Here is a 19,951-nt window from a genome sequence, read left to right on the forward strand (position 1 = left end):
ACCACACGGACAGCCACCGGGGAAGAAGCGCTACAGTAAGTGCTGTTCCCCGGCGGCTGGTGCTGAAGCAGACTGTCAGCATTCTTCCCTGCTCTGCCGGCGCGCAGAGGAGAATGATGAGCATTATATTAAAGTCCGAACGACAGCAGGTGGGGGCTTTTGGGACTGTTACCCCCATCATCCGACACCTGCTGCCGCTAATAACAGTGACAGTAGGTGTGGAGGAAGGGGGTATTCCACAGTCACCGGCTGCGATCGACGTGGGTTCCCCCCTATTTTTTTTTTTTTAAATTCGTTTATTAATTTCAGAATAGACAAACATTGCACATATTACATTTATCATTATTAAACATACCATCAGATACAAATGATTACAAACATCATCGCATCCAAAGTTCAGAGGCAATAGACTGTGCATGTTGAATCACTAGTACCTACAAAATACCTACTATACAACTTAAACAACTTTAACCTTTAGTAATAAGTCGCCAAAAGAAAACAGATTCAAGTTTGCTCTGCAACGATGTCCCCAAACCCCATGCCCTCCCCCCCGTGCATATATCTAATCCGCGCAGACTACAGAGTATGATGAGATGAGTTCCATCTACCCCAAATTTTTTCGAATTTACCTGGGCATCCTCTATTATGGTACAGTGTTCTTTCATATGGGATAACCGAGTTCACCAGGTCAATCCAAGCTCTGAGAGACGGGGAGGAGCTACCCATCCACCTTAATGCCAGTACCTTTCGTGCTAAGAAGAGCACTTCTCGAAGGAAGATCCCAGTATGGTGATCCCAGGTCTCTGTATCCCACACCCCAAATAGGCAAGTCAATGGTTCAAGTGGGACAGGGATTAACAATAAAGACGTTAACAATGTCGTGACTTCTTTCCAATAATGAAGGATTACCGGGCACCGCCATATCATGTGGGTAAAATCCGCATCATGTGCGTGTTCCCCCCTATTTTATTGAATCAACTAGACAAAACTCACAGCTGGGGTCTGCAACCCCCAGCTGTTAACGTCTGCAAAGTTGGTTATCAAGAATAGCGGGGTCCCCACGCTGATTTTTTAAATTATTTAAATAAATCATTTAAAAAATGGCATGGGGTCCCCCCATTTTTGACAACCAGCCTTGCTAAAGCACACAGCTGTGGGCTTCTATTCTCAGACTGGTAAGGGGCCATTGATATAGCTCCCCCCGCCTAAAAACAGCAGCCCGCAGCTGCCCAGAAAAAGCGCATCTATTAGATGCACCTTTTCTGGCGCTTTGACCAGCTCTTCCCATTTGCCCTGTAGTGGTGGCAAGTGAGGTAAAATTTGTGGGGTTGATGTCACATTTCAGGTGACATCAAGACCACGGCTTAGTAATGGAGAGTCGTCTATAAGACACCTATCCATTACTAATCCTATAGTTGTAATGTTAAATAAAGACACGGCCAGAATAAAGTCCTTTATTTGAAAAAATTACATAGACTCCATTAATGTTCTAAATTAAACCATACTTACTGTAACACCTAATTCCCTGACGCCCTCGATCTCCTGTAATAAAAATAAAATAATAAACCAACAACATGCTATATTTTTCCGTCGTTGTGTCCCACGCTGTAATCCAAGTCTGGGGGCTAAATAGTTTTCAACTATTGCTGTACGTGTTTACACGGACCCACTGACTTGTATGGATCCGTGCAGCTGCACATAAATGGACATGTCTACGTGTGGGGCACACGTACACACGGTCTGTGAAAAACACAGATATGTGCATTGACCCATTGATTTGAATGGGTCACAGTAGTGTGAATTTGGCCATAGGCTATGTTCACACGTTGTATTTTTTTTTTCTGCAAGCAAAGTGTCCTCTCTTGGCAGTAAAGAACCTGCTTACAAAAAGTAGGTTTTGCTGCTTTTTTTTCCCCCTGTGTTATTTGGTGCGGATTGTTTGTGTCGTTTGTCTACAGGACATGTTTAACCCCTTTACCCCCAAGGGTGGTTTGCACATTAATGACCGGCCAATTTTTACAATTCTGACCACTGTCCCTTTATGAGGTTATAACTCTGGAACGCTTCAACGGATCCCAGTGATTCTGACATTTTCTCGTGACATATTGTACTTCATGATAGTGGTAAAATTTATGTGATATTACCTGCGTTTATTTGTGAAAAAAATGTAAATTTGGCCAAAATTTTGAAAATTTCGCAATTTTCCAACTTTGAATTTTTATGCAATTAAATCACAGAGATGCCACACAAAATACTTAATAAGTAACATTTCCCACATGTCTACTTTACATCAGCACAATTTTGGAACCAAAATTTTTTTTTTTTTTTTTAGGGAGTTTTAAGGGTTAAAAGTTGTCCAGCAATTTCTCATTTTTGCAACACCTTTTTTTTTAGGGACCACATCTCATTTGAAGTCATTTTGAGGGGTCTATATGATAGAAAATACCCAAGTGTGACACCATTCTAAAAACTGCACCCCTCAAGGTGCTCAAAACCATATTCAAGAAGTTTATTAACCCTTCTGGTGCTTCACAGGAATTTTTGGAATGTTTAAATAAAAATGAACATTTAACTTTTTCACAAAAAATTTACTTCAGCTCCAATTTGTTTTATTTTACCAAGGGTAACAGGGAAAATGGACCCCAAAAGTTGTTGTACAATTTGTCCTGAGTACGCTGATACCCCATATGTGGGGGTAAACCACTGTTTGGGCGCATGGGAGAGCTCGGAAGGGAAGGAGCGCCGTTTGACTTTTCAATGCAAAATTGACAGGAATTGAGATGGGACACCATGTTGCGTTTGGAGAGCCCCTGATGTGCCTAAACATTGAAACCCCCCACAAGTGACACCATTTTGGAAAGTAGTCCCCCCTAAGGAACTTATCTAGAGGTGTGGTGAGCACTTTGACCCACCAAGTGCTTCACAGAAGTTTATAATGCAGAACCATAAAAATAAAAAATCATATTTTTTTACAAAAATGATCTTTTCGCCCCCAATTTTTTATTTTCCCAAGGGTAAGAGAAGAAATTGGACCCCAAAAGTTGTTGTACTATTTGTCCTGAGTGCGCTGATACCCCATATGTGGGGGGGGGGGGGAACCACCATTTGGACGCATGGGAAGGCTCAGAAGGGAAGGAGCGCCATTTGGAATGCAGACTTAGATGGAATGGTCTGCAGGCGTCACATTGCGTTTGCAGAGACCCTAATGTACCTAAACAGTAGAAACCCCCCACAAGTGACACCATTTTGGAAACTAGACCCCCTAAGGAACTTATCTAGATGTGTTGTGAGAACTTTGAACCCCCAAGTGTTTCACTACAGTTTATAGCGCAGAGCCGTGAAAATAAAAAATCCTTTTTTTTTCCCACAAAAATTATTTTTTAGCCCCCAGTTTTGTATTTTCTCAAGGGTAATAGGAGAAATTGGACCCCAAAAGTTGTTGTCCTATTTGTCCTGAGTACGCTGATACCCCATATGTTGGGGTAAACCCCTGTTTGGGCACACGGGTGAGCTCGGAAGGGAAGGAGCACTGTTTTACTTTTTCAACGCAGAATTGGCTGGAATTGAGATCGGACGCCACGTCGCGTTTGGAGAGCCCCTGATGGGCCTAAACAGTGGAAACCCCCCAAATTATAACTGAAACCCTAATCCAAACACACCCCTAACCCTAATCCCAACAGTAACCCTAACCACACCTCTAACCCTGACACACCCCTAACCCTAATCCCAACCCTATTCCCAACCGTAACTTTAGCCCCAACCCTAACCGTAACTTTAGCCCAACCCTAACTGTAGCCCTAACCCTAGCCCTAATGGGAAAATGGAAATAAATAAATTTTTTTAATTTTTCCCTAACTAAGGGGGTGATGAAGGGGGGGGGGGGGGAGGGTTTAGCGGATTTTGTGATTGGCAGCCGTCACACACTGAAAGACGCTTTTTATTGCAAGAAATATTTTTTGCGTTACCACATTTTGAGAGCTATAATTTTTCCATATTTTGGTCCACAGAGTCATGTGAGGTCTTGTTTTTTGCGGGACGAGTTGACGTTTTTATTGGTAACATTTTCGGGCACGTGACATTTTTTGATCGCTTTTTTATTCCGATTTTTGTGAGGCAGAATGACCAAAAACCAGCTATTCATGAATTTCTTTTGGGGAAGGCGTTTATACCGTTCCGCGTTTGGTAAAATTGATAAAGCAGTTTTATTCTTCAGGTCAGTACGATTACAGCGACACCTCATTTATATCATTTTTTAATGCTTTGGCGCTTTTATACGATAAAAACTACTTTATAGAAAAAATAATTATTTCCAGGTCATCCACCTGACAGCACCGTGGAGGTGGTCTTCTTATCCACAGTGGGACAGAAAACCACGAGTATAAAAGGACCCTCCCCCTACCAACCGTCAGTGTTTTTCCTGTCCCACTGTGGATAGGAACTACGGGGGGTGTGGATCGGGGGGGTTTAGGCCCTTAGTACCCTTCCCACTGCAAGATCCCCGTGTGCTGAAACCCGACACAGGGTCCCTCAGCTTACCCAGTGCAGCGCTGCTCCTGGGATCGCCGGTCGTCTCCTCCTGTGGGGGCTCTCGACTGCGCGCGCCGCCCAAGCCTGCTGCGGTCCGGGTCCGCCGTGAGCCTAGATGATGGCGGCATACACGGACTCCTTACTCCCCTTTGCTGCACGCACGGAGTTCAGCCGGGGTCGCCGGAATGCCGCATGCTGCAACCCGACGTATCACTTCCGGGTTGCGGTCAGCGGTGGGTGGGGCCGGCATCTCCGTCGCTGCTGAAGGAAGATGGAGTCATTTCCGGGGCATGTCGGTGAGCGCAGAGCGCTCCAACGCCAGCACAGTGGATATAAGGTACAGGGGGTAGGGGTCTCCGAACCGGCGCATTATCTGAAATGGAGGATACCGCCAGGATGGAGGCAGAAAGTCAGGGACACGTAAGTCCCCTATAGAGGGCAACCAGTAATCCCTACCTCCCATTAACAGATGCACCTTTTAAAACGGGTCTGGTTCTATTCTTTATAGGTAGCACCTGCCTCTATGGATAAAAAAGAGGTTAAGAAAACGGGGAGATATAAGAAGTGTCCCATATGCTCCGTAAAATTGAAAGAGTCATGGCAAAAATCCCTGTGTGAAACTTGCACTAGCCGCATTGTGGGTGGAGAGCAAGCCTCTCTCATGTCTAATATGAGGGCTATTATCAGGGAGGAGGTACATGCGTCAGTCTCTAGTTTAATGACTCCTCAACCCTCACAGCCGGACAGTAGGAAGAGAACGAGGGATTCAGACTCTACATCGGAGGGAGCTTTGTCCGACTCAGATCTGGAGGAAGACGAGTTTAGAGATCCTCCAGAAAGAGGGAAAAAGTACGGTACTTATTTTCCTCTATGGACACAGACGAGCTACTGGGTGCGGTGAGACGCACTATGCAAATTGAAGAACCCCCAACATCGTGTTCAATACAGGATGAGATGTTTGGTTTGTTACGGGCTCAGACTTCAAAAGTTTTTTTCCTGTAAATTCTCATATTCGCGGGATGATCCTAGAAGAGTGGGAAGAGGCGGAGAAACGTCTGACTGTCCCGAAAGACTTCAAACTTCACCTCCCGTTTGATCAAGCAGAGGTCAAGGATTGGGAGGACATTCCCAAAATAGACATCCCTTTAGCTAGAGTCTCCAAAAGAACCGCCATACCCTTCGAGGACTCCTCTAACCTAAAGGAGCCTATGGATAGAAAAGCGGACAGTCTCTTAAAAAGGGCCTGGGAGAGCTCCGCAGCTGTAATGCGTGCGAACATAGCGGCGACATCAGTAGCACGGTCTATGCACTTATGGGTAGATGAGCTGGCAGATCAACTTTCATCTAAAACCCCTAGGGAAACTATATTAAAATCCCTACCCCTTCTAAAAATGGGAACAGATTTTCTAGCGGACGCATCGGCGGAATCAGTAAGGTTTACGGCCAGAACTCAATCCCTATCAAATGCGGCCAGAAGAGCCACCTGGCTCAAAAATTGGTCAGGAGATGTGCATTCCAAGAATAAGCTTTGCGCTATCCCATTTTCAGGTGGAAGGGTATTTGGGCCAGTACTAGACGACATCTTAGAGAAGGCGTCGGATGATAAAAAAGGGTTCCCGGAAGAGAAACTCAAAAAGTTTCAGCCCTTTCGTAGGTCCCGTTTTAATCAGAGAACTGACTTTAGAGGGAAAGGGAAACAAGGGAGGTGGAGCTACCCGAAAGGGGGGGAGGCTAGAACCAAGAGTAAAGAGTCCACCTTTTCAGGTTCAGCATCAGGTTACTACAGAAAATGACGCCACCAGTGTAGGGGGGGCGCTTAACCAGGTTTCTGGGGGGCTGGCAAAACATCAGTACAAGCCCGTGGGTGTTACAACTGATTGCTCAGGGTTACAGGATAGTTTTCTTTGCCTCCCCCACAAAAATTCCTGATCTCCAGCTCCCACCTCATCTCAACCTCTCCCATGTGGGTAGATATTCAGGACTTGCTAAAAACGGCTGCGATAGTCCCAGTACCTCCCCAAGAAATAGGACAGGGGTTTTACTCAAGCCTATTTTCCATAATAAAGCCTTCGGGGGAATCCAGGACTATTATAAATCTCAAACATCTAAATTCTTGGGTAGTATACAAACGATTCAAAATGGAATCTATAAGATCTACGATTCCCCTCCTAGACAAAGGGGTAGTGATGTGCACTCTAGATTTAAAGAGTGCATATTACCACGTCCCGATTTACCTAAACGACCAAAAATATCTGAGGTTCGCAGTAGAAAAAGAAGGCAAAGTCTTCCATTACCAGTTTCGCTGCCTTCCGTTTGGCCTAGCCTCAGCCCCAAGAATCTTTACCTTAGTGGTTCCATATCTGGACGATTTCTTGGTGGTAGCGGACTCGGTAGATCAACTCAGAACCGACTGTCAGTTTTTAATTTCCACACTGCAGAATTTGGGGTGGATCGTAAATTGGGCAAAATCCGATCTAGTACCCAAACAGAGAATAACATTTCATACTAGACTCGAGAGTAAGAATGTCTTTTCTGCCGGAAGGAAAACTATGCGGCTTAGTACACAGGATTCGTCAATTCACAGAGACCAGAGTTTCCATCAGAGAAGCCATGAGGATCCTGGGACTGATGACGGCCTGCATACCCTGCGTAAATTGGAGTCAATTTAATTCCCGACGGCTTCAGCAGGCGATTCTCTCATCCTGGGACAGAAGACAGGGGTCATTGGACAAAGTAATACAGCTGCCATCCCAGGTGAAGACTTCGTTACGTTGGTGGGCAGATCCCAAGAATCTGAGACAAGGAGTGGCTTGGAATCGTGTTACCGAAGTTATAATCACCACGGACGCAAGTCAACAAGGCTGGGGAGGTCACATCCAGGGAAGGTATTACCAGGGTCAGTGGACCCGGGAAAACAGCAGACAATCCTCAAATTTCAGAGAACTGCTCGCAGTCTGGAAGGTTCTTTCAGCGCAGGCCTTGGTAAGGAACAAACATGTGAAAGTACTCTCTGACAACACAACAGCAGTTGCTTTCCTTCGACATCAAGGTGGTCCGAGACACAAGGCTCTGCAGCAGTTGGCAGAACGAATCTTCAGGTGGGCAGAACGAACAGTACTCTCGGTCTCAGCAGTACATTTAGAAGGTTCCAGAAATCAAGTGGCGGATTTCCTGAGCAGGAGGACAGTTCTATCGACGGAATGGGAGCTAAACAACGAGGTTTTCAGAGACTTATGCCATCGTTGGGGGAACCCAGAGGTGGACATCTTTGCGACCAGATGAAATGCAAAGGTCAGCGTATTTTACTCACTGAACCCTCAGGAGAACCCAGCTGGAGTCGATGCCTTCTCCCAATCGTGGAACAGAGGCCTGTTATATGCATTCCCTCCGCTTGCACTAGTACCAAGAACTCTCAGGAAAATTGCAGAAGACAAAGCCAAAGTCATACTTGTAGTACCGTTTTGGCTGAAGAGGAGTTGGTTCCCCTTATTGAAGAAAATGTCAAGGGAGGAACCAGTTATTCTTCCACGAAGAACAGATCTACTCTTCCAAGGTCCCATTCTCCACCAGAGTCCAGAAAATCTTCAATTATCGGCCTGGATCCTGAACGGCAAGTTCTAAGAGCAAAGGGTTTATCGGATGAAGTAATTTCCACATTAAAAGCAAGCAGGAAGCCAGTAACCTCTTCCATTTATACCAAAATTTGGAAAAAATTCTGCAGCTATTGTGGAGAAACGACAGTCGATACTGACCATCCTAATGTACCTAAAATCCTTGATTTTTTACAAGCAGGGTTTAAAGCAGGCCTTAGACCTAGTACTTTAAGGGTACAAGTAGCGGCCCTTAGTGTTTTTTACGACTGTACTTTATCGGCCCACCCCTGGATTAGTCGTTTTTCCAGGGCAGTTGCAAGATTAAAACCATTAATAAGGAAAACTGTCCCACCATGGGACCTAAATTTAGTTCTTAATGAGCTATATAAACATCAATTTGGCTCGGGGGATAATTTAGACATAGGCAAATTGTCCCTAAAAACGGCATTTCTTGTAGCCATTACTTCGGCGAAGAGACTGGGGGAGCTTCAGGCCCTTTCTATTCAGGATCCTTATTTACAGGTCTATAATGACAGATTGGTTTTGAAACTAGATCCAGCATTTCTCCCGAAAGTGGTCTCTGATTCAAATATGAATCAAGAGGTCGTACTTCCTTCCTTTTTTCAGTCGCCAAAAAAATCAAAAAGAGACTCTTTACCATAATCTAGATGTTAGAGAAGCGGTTCTTAAATATCTAGAGGTTACGGCTCCCTGGAGGATAGATAATAATCTTTTTGTCCAGTTTAGAGGCCCAAATAAGGGTAAGAAGGCATCTAAATCCACAATCGCGAGATGGATTAGGTCCACAATAATTTCAGCCTATAAAGCGGGGTGGGAAAATCCTCCGGGATGTATTAAAGCACACTCGTCCAGATCAATGGCAGCCTCATGGGCAGAAAAAGGTGGGGCTTCAGCAGATCAAATTTGTAACGCTGCTTCCTGGACTAATCTTAGTACTTTTTCCAAACATTAAACTAGATGTAATGTCAACGCAATTAGGGTTTGGCAGGAAGGTACTCCAGGCAGTATTCCCACCCTAAGAAGTAGTCTACTTTGGTACTTCTCCATGGTGCTGTCAGGTGGATGACCTGCAAAACGGTAGTTAGTCTTACCGGTAATAGTATTTCCAGGAATCCATCCTGACAGCACTGTTAGTTCCCTTCCCATGCTAATTTACTAAAAACTAATGTGATGTAAACATTTGTATCTTGTGTTGTGTTTAAATTAAATAAAATATTCTTTTTGGCATCCATCCAGATGTGGTACTTTGGAAAATCACTGACGGTTGGTAGGGGGAGGGTCCTTTTATACTCGTGGTTTCCTGTCCCACTGTGGATAAGAAGACAACCTCCATGGTGCTGTCAGGATGGATTCCTGGAAATACGATTACCGGTAAGACTAACTACCGTTTTTTGCATCGCTTTATTCTCAGGACTATAACTTTTTTATTTTTTTTGCTGATGATGCTGTATGGCGGGACGTTTTCAGCGGTACCATGGTTATTTATATCCGTCTTTTTGATCGTGTATTATTCCACTTTTTGATTGGCGGTATGATAATGAAGCGTTGTTTTTTGGCCTCGGTTTTTTTTTTCTTACGGTGTTTACTGAAGGGGTTAACTAGTGGTCCAGTTTTATAGGTCGGGTCGTTACGGATGCGGCGATACTAAATATGTGTACTTTTATTGTTTTTTTTTTATTATTAAGATAAAGAAATGTATTTATGGGAATATTTTTTTTTTTTTTTTTTTCATTATTTAGGAATTTTTTTTTTTTTTTTTTTTTTACACATTTGGAATTTTTTTTTTTTTACTTTGTCCCAGAGGGGGACATCACAGATCGATGATCTGACAGTTTGCATAGCACTCTGTCAGATCACCGATCTGACTTACAGCAGTGCAGGCTTACCAAGCGCCTGCTCTGAGCAGGCACTTGGTAAGCCACCTCCCTCCCTGCAGGACCCGGATGCCACGGCCATCTTGGATCCGGGCCTGCCACAGGGAGGGAGGTAGGGAGACCCTCGCAGCAACGCGATCACATCGTGTTGCTGCCGGGGTCTCAGGGAAGCCCGCAGGGAGCCCCCTCCCTGCGCGATGCTTCCCTATACCGCCGGCACACCGCGATCATGTTTAATCGAGGTGTGCCGGGAGTTAATGTGCCGGGGGCGGTCCGTGACCGCTCCTGGCACATAGTGCCGGATGTCAGCTGCGATAGGCAGCTGACACCCGGCCGCGCTCCCCCCGTGAGCGCTGCCGATAACATATGACGTACTATCCCGTCGGTGGTCATACGAGCCCACCCCACCTCGACGGGATAGTACGTTTAATGTCAGAAAGGGGTTAATAATGTTCGTTTTATTCATACGAAAACAGCAGCAAAAACCTACGGTTGCAAATTTTTTGCAGCATTTTTGTATTTTCTCATGGTGAATAAAACACTGGAAGATTTGACACGATCCAAATATTAAAAATGCAGCAGTTTTCCACTTCAGCCAGGAAAAAAAAGCAAGTGTGCATGAGAGATCTGAATTTTTCAAAGTTTTTGCTGGTACTGAAATAAACAGCTTTTAATTTACATTTAAAAAAAAAAATGCAACGTGTGAACATAGCCTAAATCTGATTAAGGCACACCTTGTATTCTCTATCCATTATGTCAGTGATCGCAGTATCATTCCATTTCTGCAGTGTCAGCGGGCCCCATATTAGCATTGCATGATGTCATTTATGGCATTCGCTAGTTGTTGACTCAGGTACGGATTCTGTACCCTGGTTCAGAAGGGGAAAACTAGACATCTGTTTGTAAGTCGTGTGAAACAAAATAAGGCCCGGGTCACACTTGCGACTAAAACAGACGAGTGCAATGCGGTAAAATATCCCATTGCACTCGGATCAATGTTAAACTATGGGGCAGCTCCCAGCAGCCATTTTTTTTTTTTTTGTCGGATGTTTTCCTCGGTCTGACACAATCACAGCATAGAGGCCCCTTCACACACAGCGACGCTGCAGCGATACCGACAACGATCCGGATCGCTGCAGCGTCGCTGTTTGGTCGCTGGAGAGCTGTCACACAGACCGCTCTCCAGCGACCAACGATCCCGAAGTCCCCGGGTAACCAGGGTAAACATCGGGTAACTAAGCGCAGGGCCGCGCTTAGTAACCCGATGTTTACCCTGGTTACCAGCGTAAAAGTAAAAAAAAACCAAACAGCACATACTTACCTACCGCTGTCTGTCCCCGGCGCTCTGCTTCTCTGCACTCCTCCTGTACTGGCTGTGAGCACAGCGGCCGGAAAGCAGAGCGGTGACGTCACCGCTCTGCTTTCCGGCTGACCGACGCTCACAGCCAGTACAGGAGGAGTGCAGAGCACAGCGCCGGGGACAGACAGCGGTAGGTAAGTATGTACTGTTTGTTTTTTTTTTTACTTTTACGCTGGTAACCAGGGTAAACATCGGGTTACTAAGTGCGGCCCTGCGCTTAGTTACCCGATGTTTACCCTGGTTACCAGTGAAGACATCGCTGGATCGGTGTCACACACGCCGATCCAGCGATGTCCACGGGAGATCCAGCGACGAAATAAAGTTCTGGACTTTGTTCAGCGACCAACGATCTCCCAGCAGGGGCCTGATCGTTGGTCGCTGTCACACATAACGATATCCTTAACGATATCGTTGCTACGTCACAAAAAGCAACGATATCGTTAACGATATCGTTATGTGTGAAGGTACCTTAAGCACCAGCATCAGGGGCTTATCTACACCATTCTGGAATGCTGTAGATGAGCCCCCGATGTATTCTGAAAGATGAGAAAAAGAGGTTAGATTATACTCACTCAGGGTCGGTCCCGCTGCGGTCCGGTCCAATGGGTGTCGCAGTCCGGTCTGGGGCCTCCCATCTTCTTACGATGACGTCCTCTTCTTGTCTTCACGCTGTGGCTCCGGCCCAGGCGTACTTTGTGTGCCCTTTCGAGGACAGAGCAAACTACTGCAGTGCGCAGGTGCCGGGAAAGGTCAGAGAGGCCCAGCACCAGTGCACTGCAGTACTTTGTACAGTTCTAGACAGCATAAAAGCCGTTAATTCAATTGTCGGCTTTTGCTAAATCCTTACCGAACCCGACAGGATATGAGACATGGGTTACAGTCATGGCCAAAAGTATTGACACCCCTGCAATTCTGTCAGATAATACTCATTTTCTTCCTGAAAATGATTGCAAACACAAATTATTTGGTATTATTATCTTCATTTAATTTGTCTTAAATGAAAAAACACAAAAAGAATTGTCCTAAAGCCAAATTGGATATAATTCCACACCAAACATAAAAAAGGGGTGGAGAAAAGTATTGGCACTGTTCGAAAAATCATGTGATGCTTCTCTAATTTGTGTAATTAACAGCACCTGTAACTTACCTGTGGCACCTAACAGGTGTTGGCAATAACTAAATCACACTTGTAGCCAGTTGACATGGATTAAAGCTGTGTCCTTGTGTGTACCACATTGAGCATGGAGAAAAGAAAGAAGACCAGAGAACTGTCTGAGGACTTGAGAAACCAAATTGTGGGGAAGCATGAGCAATCTCAAGGCTACAAGTCCATCTCCAAAGACCTGAATGTTCCTGTGTCTACCGTGCGCAGTGTCATCAAGAAGCTTACAGCCCGTGGCACTGTGGCTAACCTCCCTAGATGTGGACGGAAAAGAAAAATTGACAAGAGATTTCAACGCAAAATTGTGCGGATGTTGGATAAAGAACCTCGACTAACATCCAAACAAGTTCAAGCTGCCCTGCAGCCCGAGGGTACAACAGTGTCAACCCGTCCTATCCGTCGGCGTCTGAATGAAAAGGGACTGTATGGTAGGAGACCCAGGAAGACCCCACTTCTTACCCCGAGACATAAAAAAGCCAGGCTGGAGTTTGCCACAACTTACCTGAAAAAGCCTAAAACATTTTGGAAGAATGTTCTCTGGTTAGATGAGACAAAAGTAGAGCTTTTTGGGCGAAGGCATGAACATAGAGTTTACAGGAGAAAAAAAAAGGCATTCATAGAAAAGAACACGGTCCCTACAGTCAAACATGGCGGAGGTTCCCTGATGTTTTGGGGTTGCTTTGCTGCCTCTGGCACTGGACTGCTTGACTGTGTGCATGGCATTATGAAGTCTGAGGACTACCAACACATTTTGCAGCATAATGTCAGGCCCAGTGTGAGAAAGCTGGGTCTCCCTCAGAGGTCATGGGTCTTCCAGCAGGACAATGACCCAAAACACACTTCAAAAAGCACTAGAAAATTGTTTGAGATAAAGCACTGGAGACTTCTAAGGTGGCCAGCAATGAGTCCAGACCTGAATCCCATAGAACACCTGTGGAGAGATCTAAAAATGGCAGTTTGGAGAAGGCACCCTTCAAATATCAGGGACCTGGAGCAGTTTGCCAAAGAAGAATGGTCTAAAATTCCAGCAGAGCATTGTAAGAAACTCATTGATGGTTACCGGAAGCGGTTGGTCGCAGTTATTTTGGCTAAAGGTTGTGCAACCAAGTATTAGGCTGAGGGTGCCAATACTTTTGTCTGGCCCATTTTTCGAGTTTTGTGTGAAATGATCAATGTTTTGCTTTTTGCTTCATTCTCTTTTGTGTTTTTTCATTTAAGACAAATTAAATGAAGATAATACCAAATAATTTGTATTTGCAATCATTTTCAGGAAGAAAATGAGTATTATCTGACAGAATTGCAGGGGTGTCAATACTTTTGACCATGACTGTACATACAGTAAACCATTTCATATCAGTTATATTTTTATATATCCCTCACTAATCATGTTAGGTGTGTGTGTGTGTGTGTAAAATTTGGGAGCTGTAGGGGTTATACTAAAGGATTAATTCACGGAAAAAACTGGCGTTGGCTCACACACAATTTTCTCCGCCACAGAGGGAAAGCCAGTGACTGAGGGCAGATATTAATATCCTAGAAAGGGACCATGGTTATTGCCTCCCCCAGCCACCCCAGAAAAGGCACATCTGTAAGATGCGCCTATTCCGGCAGGCACTTAGCCTCTCTTTTCCCACTGCCCTGTGGCATTGGCATATGGGGTAATAAGGGGTTAATGACACCTTGCTATTGTAAGGTGACATTAAGCCTGGTTAATAATGGAGAGGTATCAATAAGACACCTATCCATTATTAAGCCACATCAAGAATAAAGTATTTTAATGAAATAAACACATGTTTTATTATCTTTATTGTACGCTCAATCCAACTGAAGACCCTCGTTCTCCTGTAAAAAATTCCAAAATAAAAAAGCAACAATATCCCATACCTGTCCGCCGTACAGTGATGTCCCACTCTGTAAATCCATCTCAGGGGGTTAAATACATTTACAACCGGGAGCGCTGCTAATGCTGCCGCTCCCGGCTGTAAAAGACTGGGGAATGAATGAAATGCAGGGAACGGAGCTGAATATTTTCCCAAGCTACAGAGTTCATATGAGTTCATGCCACCAGGGGGTGCAACTTCGATGACGGCACCGCTAGTCACCAAAGCTCCGTTCCCTGCAGTTCATTAATTCCCGAGTCTTATACAGCCAGGAACGGCAGCATTAGCAGGGCTCCCGGTTGTAAATACTATGTGTAGACATTTATTCTATCTATTCTATTTTAACCTGTCAGAGTGATTTTACTGTACACTGCACTGAATTACCGGCTTTTCTATAGAACACCAGTGCGTATTTCTCGCAAGTCACGCTGATGGTCCTGTGGTGTGCGAGTTTTTCTTGCACCCATAGACTTACATTGGTGTATTTCGGGCGTAATACGGTGACAGTCGCAGCATGTTGCGATTTCACTCGCACGTATAATATGGCCGAGAAAACAACCGATGATAGGAGCTGCCCCATAGATTAACATTGGTCCGAGTGCTATGCGATTTTTTTTTTTTTTTTTTTCTATAATGGCATAGCACTCATCCGTATTACGGTCTAGTGTGACTCCGGCCTCTTTCTAATAGAATGACAATACCATTCTGCAAGTTCCTCGCCGACCGTCCTTCCTAATTAGTTTGAATGCTGAGTTGTACGAATACATTTTTCTGCTTTTAGCTATCTGTTGCTGTTAGAACAGATCAGACTTTCCATTGTATTTTATATAGTAACATTTTTTTCAGGTTGCAATTCGAAATTTTCTGTTCCTCTTCGTTGGTGTCATTCCATAGTCGCCTATCTTTTTGGCCGCTTGCAGTTCAAGGCTTGTGGGTTTTTTTTATGTAAGATGGTGAGATCTCATCCATATGGCTGTGTTAAGACTCGATTTTGAAATTAAGCCAGAATATGGCTCATCCAAAATTGTGTGGCTCTACTGTGTCCCTGAGTGCCTTCAATTTCATACAGGGGCGTCCGACTTTATCATATGCAGTATGTACAATTCTTCTTGCAATCACAAGCTAAAGAGTAATGCGAGCATCCTGAATTATCTCCATCATGATTGTCAACTTTTAGATTGTTGGCATCTGAGAGATGGGTAGATGAAATTTCTGGCTGTAGCCATGCGTCCTCCAGACTTCTGTGTCTTGGTTGCTGTCTCCCAAAATTGATGGATACAAAACCTATTTTCTCCTTTTTTGTGGGGGCCTGACAAACATTGCAGGAGAGTTCAGACAGTCAATACAAGAAGTGGGCAAACCATCGCCAGCTCCTGCAAACCTCGTTCACACACGCCGCACATTTCGACAGTCTCTGCACCTCTGTAGCAGGGTGTACGCTTCCCATATTAAAGGGTGCAATACGCATGACCGGAAGGCATCTTTTGAACTTCCGGTCGTACACACTGCGCCTCTGAAGCTTGGAAGCATACACCCTGCTCCAGAGGTGCTGTGACTCTGCCGGAATGTGCGACACGTGTGTGAGATTTGCAGGAGCTAGCGATGACGACAGCTCCTGCTGCTGGGTTGGACCATGGGGGGGACCTGACGGGTTGGACCATGGGGGGGACCTGACGCAGAGGCGTAGCTAGAGCTTTTGCCGCCCGGTTCTGTTCCCGAGTTTGGCGCCCCCCCCCCCCCCCCGGCTCAATACACACAAAGGTTACCAAAAATGGTTTTCCTGTTTTGTAGAACTTAAACTGGGCCTAATGGTGTCACCCCCACATGCCAAACCTGTGACTTAATACCACCACACCATGACCAGACCACATAGTGACCGAATAATACTACATACAAGGGACAAATACCACAACACCATTTCCAGACCACATATTACCACCACATAGTGACTGAATACTACAATACTGATCAGTAATAAAAAAAAAAAACACAATACTATCACCATAAGTGCCGGTATTCACAGGAGATCTGTACTTAGTATGCAGTGTCTGTGTAGAGGTAATACAGAGATCACTGGTGGTATTATACACAGGAACTCTGTATATAATGTATAGGTAATACAGTGATCACTGGTGACATTGTACACAGGATCGCTGTATATAGTATACAGTGTATAGTGTCAGTGTATAGGTAACACTGACTCACCAGTGACGTCTCTAGGTGAAGTCCTTCATCTTTCATCCAGCACAGACCGCCATCATTCCTTCCAGCCAGGACTCGTCTCTGCAGGAAATAACACAGTTATCTCGAGCTCCGCTTGCAGAACACATTACTTAATTTTTCACAACTTCTACATTACACCACATGAAGACAAAGAGGCGATATAGTGTCACTCTGCACAATAACAGTACCGCCCCCCCATTTAAAACAGTATACTCAAAAAATAAAATAAATACATCACTGCAGTAATAATATCCCTTAATTAGCCCCTATGGTAACACTATTCCCCACCCTGGCCCCGTTTATCTCATTCCTGGCTCCAGCCATATGTTCTCGTATCCTGCACTCATGACTATCCATTCTACCCCATATGATCTCCCCATCCTGCCCCACCAGCCTCCATCGTATCCGTCCTGCCCCATGATCCAATCCTGCCCCATGTCTCCAATCATGCCCCAAGTCCTGCCCCAGTGTGTCCAGCAATCTGCCCCAGTGTGTCCAGCATATTACCCCCATGTTGTCCAGCAATCTGCCCCAGTGTGTCCAGCATATTACCCCCAGTGTCCAGCATTGCCCCAGTGTGTCCAGCAATCTGCCCCAGTGTGTCCAGCATATTACCCCCAGTGTCCAGCATATTACCCCCAGTGTGTCCAGCATATTACCCCCAGTGTGTCCAGCATATTACCCCCAGTGTGTCCAGCATATTACCCCCAGTGTGTCCAGTAATCTGCCCCAGTGTGTCCAGCATTCTGCCCCATGGTCTCCAGTATTGCCCCAGTGTGTCCAGCATTCTGCCCCATGGTCTCCAGTATTGCCCCAGTGTGTCCAGCAATCTGCCCCATGGTCTTCAGTATTGCCCCAGTGTGTCCAGCAATCTGCCCCATGGTCTCCAGTATTGCCCCAGTGTGTCCAGCAATCTGCCCCATGGTCTCCAGTATTGCCCCGGTGTGTCCAGCATTCTGCCCCATGGTCTCCAGTATTGCCCCAGTGTGTCCAGCAATCTGCCCCATGGTCTCCAGTATTGCCCCAGTGTGTCCAGCAATCTGCCCCATGGTCTCCAGTATTGCCCCGATGTGTCCAGCAATCTGCCCAATGGTCTCCAGCATTGCCCCCAGAGTCAGACATAAAGAAAAAAAAAAAAAAAGTAAAATCCTTACCTCTCCCGTTCCTAGCGCAGGTCCGGTGCAGTCAGCGTCTCTCCGGCTCTGCGACGCTCAGGACAGAGAGGCTGAGCGGCGCGCACAGTAGTGACGTCATCGCGCCCTCTGCTCTGAGACGCTATGAGACGTCGCAGAGTCAGAGGACGCTGCAGCTGCCGGCGCCGCAGGAACCAGGAGAGGTGAGTATAGAGCTGGGGGCGGGGGCCCAGGGGCGGGGGGAGCCTGGTCGTGGCGGCGGACGGCGCCGCCCGAAGATTTAAAGGGGCGTCTTTTTTTTTTTTTTTTTTTTCTTCTGCAGCGCCGGCCGCCCCCCGCATTGTGCCGCCCGGGGCGGACCGCCCCCCCCCGCACCCCCCTTCCTACGCCACTGACCTGACGGGTTGGACCATGGGGGGGGGACCTGACAGGTTGGACCATGGGGGGGACCTGACAGGTTGGACCATGGGGGGGGACCTGACCGGTTGGACCATGGGGGGGGGGACCTGACCGGTTGGACCATGGGGGGGGGGGACCTGACAGGTTGGACCATGGGGGGGGACCTGACAGGTTGGACCATGGGGGGGGACCTGACAGGTTGGACCATGGGGGGGGGACCTGACAGGCTCCCTTGAATCTGCATTTACATTGAAAGATTATCATGCTTAGGCATTCTTAAAAGCGCTCGTTTTATGATCATCCTTCCATGTGAACAGGCTGCTGATCACCCAGTGAACGAATGTAATGATCTTTTGCGTAGTACAAATGATCATTACTCTTGGCGGTACATCGGCCTATGTAAGCATAACTCGCGCTGCCAAGAACCATGGCAGCCTGTGTGCACTGATTGTCCTATTGCAGATCAGTCAGAGAACATCATATAATTATATAGATTGAAAAAAGACAATGGTTGGACCTGTTGGACCTTTCTTGGCCAATTATAAATTGTTTGTCACTAAATTATCTGAGCCCCACATCACTGTGACTTTGGTCTGGTAATAGTTTACCAATCGGCAGTTGCATCATACGGTTGGCTGGTTTGTTTAAACCAGAGGTGCACACATTTTTTTTTTGGTCCAAGGACCATGTTCTTATATTGAACCAATCCGTGGGCAGCGCTAAAAATTAGGGGTATTACCTTCTGTTATTTTTATGGCATATCAAAAAGTGTATATACCATAAATGTCTGATGGATGCAAATTCTACATATAGGACTCTTATCTGCACTCTAATGATACGTTTACAAATTTCTGTTGAGAATTTAGAGAATGCTTCTGCTCCTTAATCCACATAAAAATGTGTCAAATACTATAAATACCTGTAAGTTTCCAATTGAAACAGCTCCTATAGTGCACACAGTGCTGGTTTTTGTCACGTTATTTTGAACTTTTCCTAGTGAAACCAGCAGGATACTTATTCAAAAAAGATTTGAAGCCTATATCTATATCTCTACTATATAATTGTCTAAGGGTCACTTCCGTCTTTCTGTCTGTCTGTCTTTCTGTCACAGATATTCATTGGTCGCGGCCTCTGTCTGTCATGGAAATCCAAGTCGCTGATTGGTCGTGGCTGTTTTGCCGCGTTGATTGGTTGATATTTTCATCAAAGCCAGCTTTAATATTAGACAGTTTTTTATTATCTCCCCCATTGTATACACTTATAAAATCCACATCATAATTTCACTTTTTAAATGTAAAGATTTTTTTTGCCGGCACTGTAGATCGATACATTACATTACCTGCGATATCCTCTTCACTGGCATTTTCCCACGGTGCAGAGGTTACCTCAGGTCAGGCTGTGAGGGAGCGAAGGCTCGGTGATGTCACTGCTAGTTACTGAGCCTGCACCCGCTACGTTTCATTCATTCCCACTAGCTTACAGCTGGGAGCGGTCACATTAGCAGCGCTCCCGGTTGTAAGCTTTTTCTCCCCCAGATGCTGCGTGGGACACTCGTTATATCGGATCAGGGAGTATTTGTGTTGGTTTATTATTTTATGTTTATTTCAGAAGATCAAAGGCTTCGCTTGGAATGGCAGAACAATAAAAAGATGACAAATCTGTGTTGTGTTTTTATTTCATTAAAAGACTTTTTTTTTCTTCTTCTGTGTTTATTTAACCCTTTAACTATTATAGGATTAGTAATGGATAGGTATCTTATTGACACCTCTCCATTACTAA

General features: G+C 45.5%; 1 protein-coding gene across 1 annotated transcript in view; it reads left to right on the plus strand.

Annotated features, from left to right (window-relative positions):
• Positions 1–19,951, plus strand: part of SGK3 (serum/glucocorticoid regulated kinase family member 3) — a 120,397-nt gene that overhangs the window by 12,704 nt on the left and 87,742 nt on the right. The window lies entirely within an intron of this gene.

The sequence above is a fragment of the Ranitomeya imitator genome, chromosome 6 (assembly GCF_032444005.1).
Source record: "Ranitomeya imitator isolate aRanImi1 chromosome 6, aRanImi1.pri, whole genome shotgun sequence".
Classification (NCBI taxonomy): domain Eukaryota; kingdom Metazoa; phylum Chordata; class Amphibia; order Anura; family Dendrobatidae; genus Ranitomeya; species Ranitomeya imitator.